The 11,964-nt window shown below is 38.3% G+C and overlaps 1 protein-coding gene across 1 annotated transcript in view; it reads left to right on the top strand.

Moving 5' to 3' along the window:
• Window positions 1-1,398: 1,398 nt before the first annotated feature.
• Window positions 1,399-11,964, top strand: part of TMEM164 (transmembrane protein 164) — a 199,714-nt gene continuing 189,148 nt past the window's right edge. The window contains exon 1 of the mRNA XM_072817265.1: window positions 1,399-1,551. The gene's annotated coding sequence lies outside the window, so the exon portion shown is untranslated. The remainder of the gene's footprint in view (window positions 1,552-11,964) is intronic.

Genomic DNA, 11,964 nt, shown 5'->3' with positions numbered 1-11,964 from the left:
ATTCCCCTTCAGGGAGCCTGCTTATCCCTCTGCCTGTGTCTCTGCCTCTCTCAGTGTGTCTCTCATGAATAAATAAATACAATCTTTTTTTAAACTCTCTTATTATCATTGAACAAACTGGGTGTCACTATTATGCAGTTCAACTTACCAGTTCATAGCGTGGTTGGTTTTTAAAAACACCCACCACCTCAGTTTCTCAGTATGCTGGCCTTCATGGGGCTGCCACAGACCTGCTTTTAGAAACTGACCTATCTGGAAACAAGCACAAGTTGGGTTCCTTATTTTTAGAAAGGGCATTTATTATTGGCCTCTAATAATGCCAAGTACATAAATAAAGAGGATAGCCTCCCTGGATGGTGACAGATGGCAACACCAGTTGCCTGGATAGCCTTTGACAAGTCCTTTCTTCCTCTCTGGGTCTAATCTGAAATAGAAGGACCTCGGATTAGATGACAGATAAAGGTCCTTCTATTTCTAAACCTTTATCACAAAATGCCAAAAGTAGTTCACCTTCTAAAACAATCTATCTTTCCACGAGTACTTGCATTAGTTCCATGCTCAACTGCTCTAATAAAAGACAGTCAAATATTGTGTTTGAAACAACATAGCTCATTTTTCATTTCCCTAGTCCAAGCAGGTTGGGTCCAGGGCTGGTATACAGGTTTGAAGGTGTGAAGGGCACAGGTTCCTATCTTCTTTCTCCCCACTCTGTTAATGTTCCAACTGATAGGAAGGGAGAGCATAGGCAGTGGAAGGCATGTTCTTTCTTTCTTTCTTTCTTTCTTTCTTTCTTTCTTTCTTTCTTTCCTTCTTTCAGGGGCCCAATTCAAAAGTTTCATGAATAACTTCTAATTGAATCCTATTGGCTAAGAACTCAGTCACTTTAGGTTGCCTAGGTGGCATACTTGGTTGAGAACCCAACTCTTGGTGTTGGCTCAGGTCTGATCTCAGGGTCAAGGGATCAAGCCCACATTGGGCTTGATTCTCATCATGGAATCTGCCTGAATTTCTCTCTCTCTCTTCCTCTGCCTACTCCCTGCTCTCTCTCTCTCTCTCTCTCTCTCTTTCTAAAATAAATAAATAAATCTTTAAAAAAAAAGAACTCAGTCACTTGGCTGCATGTAGCTGCAAGGGATGTTGGAAAATGTGGTTTTTACCTAGGCTATCATATGCAGTGAAAGCTTCCATTACTATAGGAAAATGTGAGGATAAATATTGTGGGGAGTCAACAAATGGTCTCTGCCACTATATTGTTAATGAATTACCTTGTTTTTCTCTTTCCCCGCCAAAGATTTCTTCTTGGTTCACTGGCTTGTTCCTCGGTGGCTGTAACAAGCAAGAAGGTTCTTTTTTATAAATTATTTATTTGTTTGAGAAGGGGGAACAGAAGGGGAGAGACAGAGAAGCAGATTCCCCGCTGACCACAAAGCCTAATGTGGGGCTTGATCCCAGGAAGCTGAGATCACGACCTGAGCCGAAACCAAGAGTCATATGCTTAACCAACGGAGCCACCTAGGTAACCCCCAAACAAGAAGGTTCTTGATGAAAGAGGTAGGACAGAATCCCATGGCCTGCTGTGAACTAGGATTGGGGCTGGTCTCAGGTGAACTTTGGATCCAAATGGGTTGGGATATCTGTTCTCCAAGTGGCTATCATCTGTAAAATCTAATCAAGCTGCTGGAGAAAGTCATCCCAATCTTTGAATGAATTTCATCCTTCAGCTGGATTCAAACCATAGGCATCATTAGTAAGGCTTTGGAAAGAACTGGTGGCCGTGGGTTTTTTTTTTTTTTTTTTTGGTCCATTTATTTGTGTTAGCATACATGTTATTTACCATTATAAAGAGCATGATTTTTGGTATCAGATTACTGGGACTGAGGAAATCTTTCATCACTCTGATCTTTAGCTTCTTCATTTGTTTTTTTTTTTTTTTTTTTAAAGATTTTATTTATTTATTCATGATAGTCACAGAGAGAGAGAGAGAGAGGCAGAGACACAGGCAGAGGGAGAAGCAGGCTCCATGCACCGGGAGCCCGATGTGGGACTCGATCCCGGGTCTCCAGGATCGCGCCCTGGGCCAAAGGCAGGCGCCAAACCGCTGCGCCACCCAGGGATCCCAGCTTCTTCATTTGTTAAAATGCAGTAAAATAATCCAATTCAAGGGATGGTTGAGAGAATTATATAAGCCAGGGACTATGAAATCCCCCAGATTATTGTGCATACTAGGCACTCAATAAATATACTTTGTATCAACACTAACAATACCATGAATGATTCATTTATTAACTACTTATTATGTATGTGCCAGGCGGTATGCTAGCTTCTACATAAATGGCTGGTTCATATCTGTAGTTTTTAGTCATAGAAAGCTCCTTTACAAATAGTTGCTTCATTAGGGCTTTATGAATGAATATGGGTTACTTCTCTCACTTAACAGAGAGCAGAAACTTGCTGAATATCTGGCAAAGGGCTTAAATGGGGAGACAGTCCTTGGAGAGAGCGAACCAATGGTCCTAATTTGGTGATCGTTTCCATTTCTTTCTTCCTTCTATAAAACTCAGTTCGCTGAGTTTTCCCTGCTCTTTTGATACTTTGCCTGTCAGCCCTGTTAGAGAACATCTGGTATCTGAGAACTGTAAGTCTTAAAAGTCCTTAACATTCTCCCTCTCTGAATCATGCTACCTTGAGACTAGTAGTACAGTTGACCCTTGAACAGCACAGCTTTGAACTACATGGGTCTATTTTTTTGATACAGTACTGTAAATCTATTTTCTCTTCTTTTTAAAAATATTTTATTTATTTATTCATGAGAGACACAGAGAGAGAGGCAAAGACACAGGCAGAAGGAGAAGCAGGCTCTATGCAGGGAGCCTGATGTGGGACTCAATCCTGGGTCTCCAGGATCACCCCTGGGCTGAAGGCGGCATTAAGCCGCTGAGCCACCCAGGCTGCCCTATTTTCTCTTCTTTATGATTTTTTTAATAACATTTCCTTTTCTCTAGCTCACATATTATAAGAATACATTATATAATACATATAACATACAAAATATTTGTTAACTGGCTGTATGTTGTCAGTAAGGCTCAGATCAACAGTAGGCTCTTAGTTAAGTTTTGGAGGAATCAACTGTTATACACAGATTTTTGACTGCACCAGGGTTCAATGCCTCCAATCTCCACATTGTTCAAGGGTCAACTATAGTTTCAATAACAGATATCCCATTTACTGGCCATGTAACCTTGGATAGGGACTCACTTCCCATGCTTGTGAAATGAGTGTATTAATAATACTCACGTTATAGGTTTTTGTGAGGATTGAAAGAGATAATATACACAAACAGCTTTAGCATGGTGCCTGGCAAGTAGTAATCAATAAATGTTAACTATCTTCATTCATGTGTTAGTTTATTTACTCAATGATTGTTTGTTAAATGCTGGAAATGAGCTAGACGCTGTGCCTTTCAAAATCTTCCAACCTCATTGGGAAGTCAGGACAAGATGCATTCTCTGAAATGTTAAATGTAAAGCTGAATGTGATCCATGGCAAAGAAAACAAGACAAGGCCAGGGAAGGAAGAGATCACTGGCCCAGAGCTGTGTTTTTAAAACTTTCCTCACCTGAGTCTCATTTCCATCAAAACTTGGAGCCATTTTTTTGGATCACAATCTAAAATCAGTGGACTAGAGTAAGACTCAGAGTGGAAGAAGAGCAGGCTTGGACAGATTGTAAAGGCCTTCAAGTGGTCAGGCAGAAAATTTGATATTGACTGCTTTAGCTCAGAGTTTCCTAACCAGTGTGCCAGGATTACAAAGAAGCCCCAGGCCAGTCACCAAGGCCAGCAAGCAGCCTGCTTATTTGTTTCTCACAGCATGTTATGCAATTGGTACCATTTGCTACGCCTGCCATGCCTTGCAAAGGGAAGCATTGCTTCAGATCACCCAGAAGCCATACACTGGGTAAGGATTTGGAAGCATATCCCACCATCAGAGGGAAGAATAAAGAGACCTGGATTAGGACACGGAGAGTTGCCTAATCCCTGAGTCACATTGTGGAGGGTCCAAATCCAGGATCCCTCTGTCATTTCCCCACTATCTACTGATGGCAAACAGCTACTAATACTCTACTTTCTAGAAACCCAAACTTGTCCCTATTGAAAAGAGAAAGGAAAAAAAAAACTACCTCAATGCCCACGCCCACAAGCCTGCCCTGTGGGAAAAGTCTTTGAAGATGGCATCATAGTCCAGGTATCCAGAGCAAACTGGCAGGCTCTGTGTATTGTGTAAAAATTGCTGAACACACTTTCCTCTTCCTCAACCCCAAGTAAAGATACCCAAGGGTTTCACAACAATGGTTTTGTATCTTACTAAATAAAATAGATATTTGGTTCCTGCTTGACTGAGGTTTGGTGGACTTTCCAGAATTTTCTCTCCATACCTGTCCCCTTCTCTAGATTATCAGGATTCTTGCTGTAAACATCAGAAACCAACGATAACACAGAACCAAACAAAACAACTGAAAAAAAGGAATTTGTTGAAAGGATGTTAGGGGTGGAAGGCTCCCAAAACCAAGGGGGAAATTAGAGAACCAGACTTGGAAGATGACATGAACAAAAGGGGTCCCAGGGTCCTCGAGGAAGCACACAGCCTTCTTTCAGCAGAAACAGTATGACCGGGACACAACTGGAGAGACTGGGCATTGCTGAAACTACAGTGACTAGATACTAACCATCCCTGTCTCTCAGCTAGTTTCTCCAGATTCTTCAATCCCAGGAGAGGGAGAAAGAGAGATCTTTACCCTTCAACTTCTGTAGTTGAGGCAGGGTACTGTATCCCACCAATATCTCACATCTTGGGAGATCTCCCTTCAAATAGGAAGAGGATGAATGATAGATAACAAACAAGCAAACTAACAAGTAAAGCAATGTTCTTTCAAGCCTGCCACACTATGATTTTCAAACCACATATTATTGAGTTATGAGATTAATTTCATGGGTGTCCAATTGACTTTTTTTGTTTTAATTTTAATAGTTTCATTGAGGTGTGATTGACATAATTGCACATATTTAAAGTATAAAGTTTGATAAACTTTGACATGTGTATGTACCTGTGAAAGCATCAATATGATAAAAATAATTAACGTGCCAATCATTCCCTCAAAGCTTCTTCAAGCTTCTTGGTGATCCCTTGCTCCTGGTCCACCTACTTTCTAGAAACATGTTTCTGTCCCCAGGCAACCACTGATCCACTCTGTCACGATAGACTAATTTGCATTTGCTAGAAAATGGAATCATATAGTATACACTCACTCTTCTTTTGTATAGATTCATTCAATCAACAGAATTACTTTGAGATTCATCCTTGTTACATATGTCAATAATTCATTCCTATTTTGTTGATGAATTACAATTCCATTGAATGGGATATGATTTGCCCATTCACCCGTTGATAGACCTTTGGGTTGTATGATGGTTTGTTTGATGCTTCAAACTTGATGAGGCTACAGTCCTCAACTATTTAATTAAATGCTAATTTGGATATTGCTGGGAAGATATTTTGTAGATGTGATTAATGTTCACAATTAGTTGACACGAGGTAAAGGAGATTATCCTAGACAATCTGGGTAGGCCCAATTCCATCAGGAAGAGGAAATTCTACCTGTGGAATGTGACTTCAGTTTTGCACAGAAACTGTGATGTTATTGATGCTCTTCATCAAATTGAGGAAGTTCCCTTCTATTTCTAGTTTGTTCTCTTTTCCAGAATGTTGGATTTTGTCCATTTTTTCCATATCTATTGAAATGATCATATGATGTTTCATTTTTTGTTGATATGATTATTAATTGACTGATTTTCAAATACTAACCAAAACTTACATTTCTGAGATAAACTCTAGCTGATCATAATATATTACCCAGTTATCATATTCTTGGATTCAGTTTGCTAAAATTTGGTTTGGAATCTTCGCATCTGGTTTCATGATGGATATTTTTCTGTAACTTCTTTTTCTTGTACCAACTTTGGTCATGCTGTTCTCATAGAATAAGTTTGGACGGTTTCCCTCCTCTTCAACTTTTTAGAAGGGTTTGGGTAGAATTCAAATCATTTTTTTCTGTAAATACTTGGTTAGGTTCACCAGCAGAACCATCTGGACCTGGAGTTTCCTTGTGGGTAGGGCTTTAATTACAAATTCAATTTCTTTTATAGATGCAATGCTATTTAGGTTATTGATTTCATCTTGAGTGAGCTTTCCTAGATTATGTCTTTTATTATTTGTGCATTTCATCCAAGCAGTTGACTTTTTAGAAATAAAGTTGTTCATAATATCCCCCATTTCCCTTTTAATATTTCTATTGGTGTCAATTCTCTCATTAATTAGTAATTTATCTCATTAATTGGTAATTAACTGGTATTTTGGCATTAGATGTGGATCCAACTTCATTCTTTTGCATGTAGATATCTACTTTTCCTAGTACCATTTGTTGAAAATACTGTGTTTCCCTATCAAGTGGTCTTGGTACTAATCATTTGACCATATACATGACAGTTTATTTCTGAGCTCTCTATTCTATTTAACTGGTCTATGTGTCTGTCTTTATGCAAGTACCCTATTATTTTTTATTTGTAATACAATTATGGAGTAGAAATTGCTATAAGCTTGGGTAAATATTTTGGAATAATTGCAGAAAAGTCTTGCAGTATCCTAACATTTTATATTTTCAGTACTATACTGTTTGATTACTATAGCTCTGTAGTTTTTGTTTTGAAATCAACAAAGTGTGAGTCCTCCAGCTTTGTTCTTCTTTCTCAAGTTTGTTTTGGCTGTTCAGATCCCTGGAGAGTCCATAAAAATTTTAGGATGGGGGCACCTGGGTGGCTCAGTATTTGAGTGTTTGCCTTTGGCTCACGCCATGATCCTGGGGTCCTGGGATCAAGTCCTGCATCAGGCTCCCCACAGAGAGCTTGTTTCTCTCGCTATGTTTCTGCCTCTCTCTTTGTGACTATTGTGAATAAATAAATAAATAATCTTTTTAAAATTTTAGGATGGGCTTTTTTTTATTTCTGCAAAAAACATTATTGGGATTTTGTTGGGGATTTCATTGAATCCCTGGGTCACCCTGGATAGTATTAATATCTTAACATTAAATCTTCCAATCATGTTGGCAAAACTGGACCCCTATCTTAAACCATTCACATAAAACAACTCGAACTGAATTAAAGACTTAAATTTAAGACCTGAAACTGTAAAACTGCTAGGAGAAAACACAGAGGAAAGCCCCTTGGCAACGATTTTTTGTTGTTGTTGTTAAGGCACTAAAAGCATAAGCAAAAAAAAAAAAAAAAAAAAGCAAAATGAGTGGGACCACATCAAACTAAATGCATCTGCACACCAAAGGAAACGGTCAACACGGGATCCCTGGGTGGCTCAGTGGTTTAGCGCCTGCCTTTGGCCCAGGGCATGATCCTGGAGTCCTGGGATCAGGTCCCACGTCAGGCCCCTTGCATGGACCCTGCTTCTCCCTCTGCCTGTGTCTCTGCCTCTCTCTCTGTGTCTCTCATGAATAAATAAAATCTTTTTAAATAAATAAATAAATAAATAAATAAATAAATAAATAAATAAATAGAAACCATCAACAAAATAAAAAGACCACCTATAGAATGGAAAAAAATATTTCCAAACTATTTATCTGATAAATGAGTAGTACCTAAAATATATAAAGAACTCGCATAACTCAATTGCAAAAGAGTAAATAATCTGATTCAAAGTGGGCAAAGGATCTGAATAGTCATTTTTCCAAACAAGATATACAAAGGACCAAGAGGTACATGAAAGGGTGGCCAACATCATTAATCCTTGGGGAAATGCAAATCAAAACCACAATGAGATATCACCTGACACCTATTAGAATGGCTATCATAAAAAAAAAGATTAGAGATAACAAATGCTGGCAAGGATGTGGAGCAAAGGGAACTCTTGTATACTGCTCATAGGAATGTAAATTGGTACAGCCATTATGGAAAACAGTATGGAAGTAAGTTCATGGGGAAAACTTAAAAATAGTAATTTCACTTCTGGGTATATATCTGAAGGAAATAAAATCATTATCTCAAAAAGATGTCTGCACCCCCATGTTCACTGAAGCATTATTCATTACTCATGGTAGCTAAGACATGGAAACAACCTAAGTCAACAGAAGAATGGATAAAGATGTGGTATGTACACCCACACCCACACCCACCCACCCCCCACCACCCCCCCACACACAGACACACACACGCGTGTGCGCTCATTCTGGAATGTTACTCAGCCATTAAAACAAAAGGAAATCCTGCCATTTGAGACAACATGGATAAACCCAGGGCACTCAGCTAAGTGAAATGAACCAGACAGAGAAACACAAATATTGTGTAGTATCATTTATATGTGGAATCACATCTATTTAAGATAGATAGATAGATAGATAGATAGATAGATAGATAGATGTCAAACTCATAGAAACACAGAGCAGAATGGTGGCTGCCAGGGGTGGGGGAAATCAGGAGATGTTGGACAGAGGATACAACCTTTCAGTTATAAGATGAATAATTTTAATGTGCAGCATGATGACAATAGCTCATAATGCTGTATTGTACACTTGAAATTTGCTAAGAAAGTAGCTCTGAAGCATTCTCATCAAAGAAAAAAGGTAACTATGTGACAGGATGACTGTATCTATTAACTTGATTTTGGTAATCATTCCGCAATGTGTACATGTATCAAATAATCATATTGTATACTTTGAACATGTTTAATTGTATTTGTCGATCGTACCTCCATAAACCTTGGTGTTGAGGGAAGAGAGTTGACACCTAGAGACTAGATCCATTAAATCTCTGTACCAACACTTGATAGATATTTGATAAATATTCCTGGAATGAAGGAACGGATCCCCAGTGGCAGCTAAAGGACTGCAATGGGCATTTGGTGACTGGATGGGGTTATCCTCAGTTGGGATCAGAAGGAATTTTTGAAAAGTTGTCAGCCATTGGATATAAGGACTTAGGATGAAAGAGATTTGTTGCCAATGGTCTTAACAAATTCTAGCAAGATGTTCTGGTTTTAAATGTTTTCAACTCTTACTGTGTTACTATCATCTGTAAGGTATCTGTCACCTTGAGAGTTGTATGATTCTATATTGTTTCTTCAAGTGCTGTATCTTGAAATTCCTTTGTTTGCACAATGCTGAGATTCTTCTTATATGATGTGATTTTTAAAAAGATTTTATTTATTCATTCATGAGAGACACAGAAGAGAGAGGCAGAGACATAGGCAGAGGGAAAAGCTGGCTCCTCACAGGCTCCCCATGCTCAACCACTGAGCCACCCAGGTGTCCCATATACTGTGTTTTGACATGCATGATTTCCTGAGAGAACTTCAGAAAAGAGAATTTCTGCCTAGTGAGGAATAGGGAGAACATTTTCAGTGTTTCTTTGGGGAAAAGTGCAAACGAAAGAAGAAAATGAGAAAAAGTAACTTCAGTTACAGAAAAAAAATGAGATCCCTCAAAATGTTCAGTAAACAGTTAATATGGTAGTTAACTATTATCAATTTTACTTATTTATTTAACTATTAGCAATTTTTAAAGGGCCATTTATTTCCAAAAAATCTGAAGGAAATAAATACAAAATACTTTGTCTTCCAATCAGTGAATGTGGGATGTGTTTCCATTTTTTTTAAATCTTTTTTAATTTCTTAAAGCAATGTTTTGGTTTTGTTTTACATTGAGGTATAACTGGCATATAACATAGTAGTTTCAGGTGTACAACATAATAATCCGGTATTTGTATACACTGTGAAATGATCACCACAATAAGCCTAATGACCATCTGTTACCATACATAGTTATAAAATCTCTCTCTTACGATGAAAAGCAATGTTTTGTTTTGGAAGATATTTTCACTTGGAATGGAACTCTAATTTGACTACTTTTTCAATACAGTAGTCCCCCCCTTATCCATTGGGAGTATATTCTAAGACTCCCAGTAGATAACTAAAGCCATGCATAGTGGTGAACCCTAATGTATTATGTTTTTCCTATACATGCATACCTATGATAATGTTTAACTTATAAATTAGGCATAGTAAGAGATAAGAACAATAACAAATTAAAACAATTATAACAATGTACTGTAATAAAAGTTATGAGAATATGCTTTGTCTCTCTAAATACCCTACTATACTGTACCCACCTTTCTTCTTGTGATAATATGAGGTTGGGCTGGAGCTAATGGCTTGCTTTCAATGAATAGAATAAAGTAAAAGTGGTGGGATGTCTTCTCTAAGATTAGGTTATAAAAGACCGTGACTTCTGTCCTATTCACTTTCTCTTTCTGGCTCTTCTTGCTGGTCTATTCTGATGAAGCATGCTGCCATGTTGTGAGCTACCCTCTGGACAGGCCCATGAGGCAAGGAATAAGGGTGACATCTGACCCCATCCAATAGCCATGGACGATCTAAGGCCAACGGCCCAACAACCAGTAGGGAATCGTGTCCTGTCAGCAACCACATCAGTGAGCTTGGAAGCAGATCCTTTCCCAGACAAGCATTGAAATGACTGCAGCCTGTGTGACAGATCTAGAAACAGAGCACTCAGCTAACATGTATCTGGCTGTCTGATATATAAAACCTATGAAATTGTAAACATTGTTTCAAGCTTCTCAATTTGGGGATGATTTGTTCTGCAACATTAGATATCAAATCCAGATGTGAGTACCAAGGAGTGACCACTGCTTATCAAATACATGAAAATGTAAGAATGGCTTTGGAACCTGGAAGGGGGTAGAGACCTAAATTTCCTTGAGCAGCCAGTGAAGAATAGGTTGTTGGAAACTGGAGGAAGGAAGATCCTTGTTATATGATGGCAGAAAGCTTGGTGACATTTTTGTTTGCGGTTACATGGAAAGCAGAATGTATGTGTGATGAACTTGGTGATTTAGCTAAAGACATTTCCAAGCAAGGTTTTAAAGTTACTACTTGTTCTTTTCACTTGAAGTAAAATGCAAGAGGAAAGAGAGAAATTGAGGACAGAACTGTTAAAAAGAAACTAGAAACTGGTTGTTTTGAAAATTCTCAGCCTCTCCAGAGAGCAAAAGATGCTAAGATTAAGATACTAGAAATTGGCCAAAGTTGAGAGGGAAAATGTCTTGTTGGGTGGGCTGTGGAAAGATTCAAGCATCATTCAAGTGGAGGCAATCTGTTGTCTAGAGAGCCTCCATTAGGTGCCAGGGGATTTACATGTGTTATCTTTTTTAGTTCTCACAAGACTATTCCCATTTTACATATGAATATAATGAGTCATACTGTTAGTGTAGGGCATAACTGAGATTTATACCTAAGTATATCTAGCCAAAAGAGCACTTGCCCCTGTAGGAACAACATAGTAGTTGGAATGTTTGCCAATGGAATAAGGCAGAAGTATAGATACTGAGACACAATCTAGCATCAACACAAATTTTATTTTATACTGAACTAACCCTCCAAAAGGACCAGAATAGATACCATAATAGTGAATAAAGGGGGGGAGCCTACATAATATCTATATAGATGGGGAATAAAAATGTCTGGACTCATTACCTTAAAACTAAATCTGAGTTGACACAAGAGAAAGTTTTAACAGCTTGAGCTGATCACTCTTTGGATCCCTGATTTATTATATGAACCAGATCACTTTTGAGAGGCAGGGAAACAAGTCCCTAATAAGGACCTGAACAAATTGATTATTGATTAGATATCAAATCTATAATATATTTAATATTACCACAGTAAGATAGTAGAACCTGGTGTGAATGAGAACCGCAGGGGGTCAGAAGTCACTGCAAATCTACTAGTCAAGAAAGAAGGGAGATGAAAAAGGGAAACACACATACACACACATGTACCACACACAAACACACACACATATGCATACTCATATAAACATTCAAGGGGAA

Source organism: Canis lupus, chromosome X, assembly GCF_048164855.1.
Source record: "Canis lupus baileyi chromosome X, mCanLup2.hap1, whole genome shotgun sequence".
In the NCBI taxonomy this organism is placed as follows: domain Eukaryota; kingdom Metazoa; phylum Chordata; class Mammalia; order Carnivora; family Canidae; genus Canis; species Canis lupus.
Note: the sequence above shows the minus strand (reverse complement) of the source record. Positions and strands in the feature narration are given on the sequence as shown.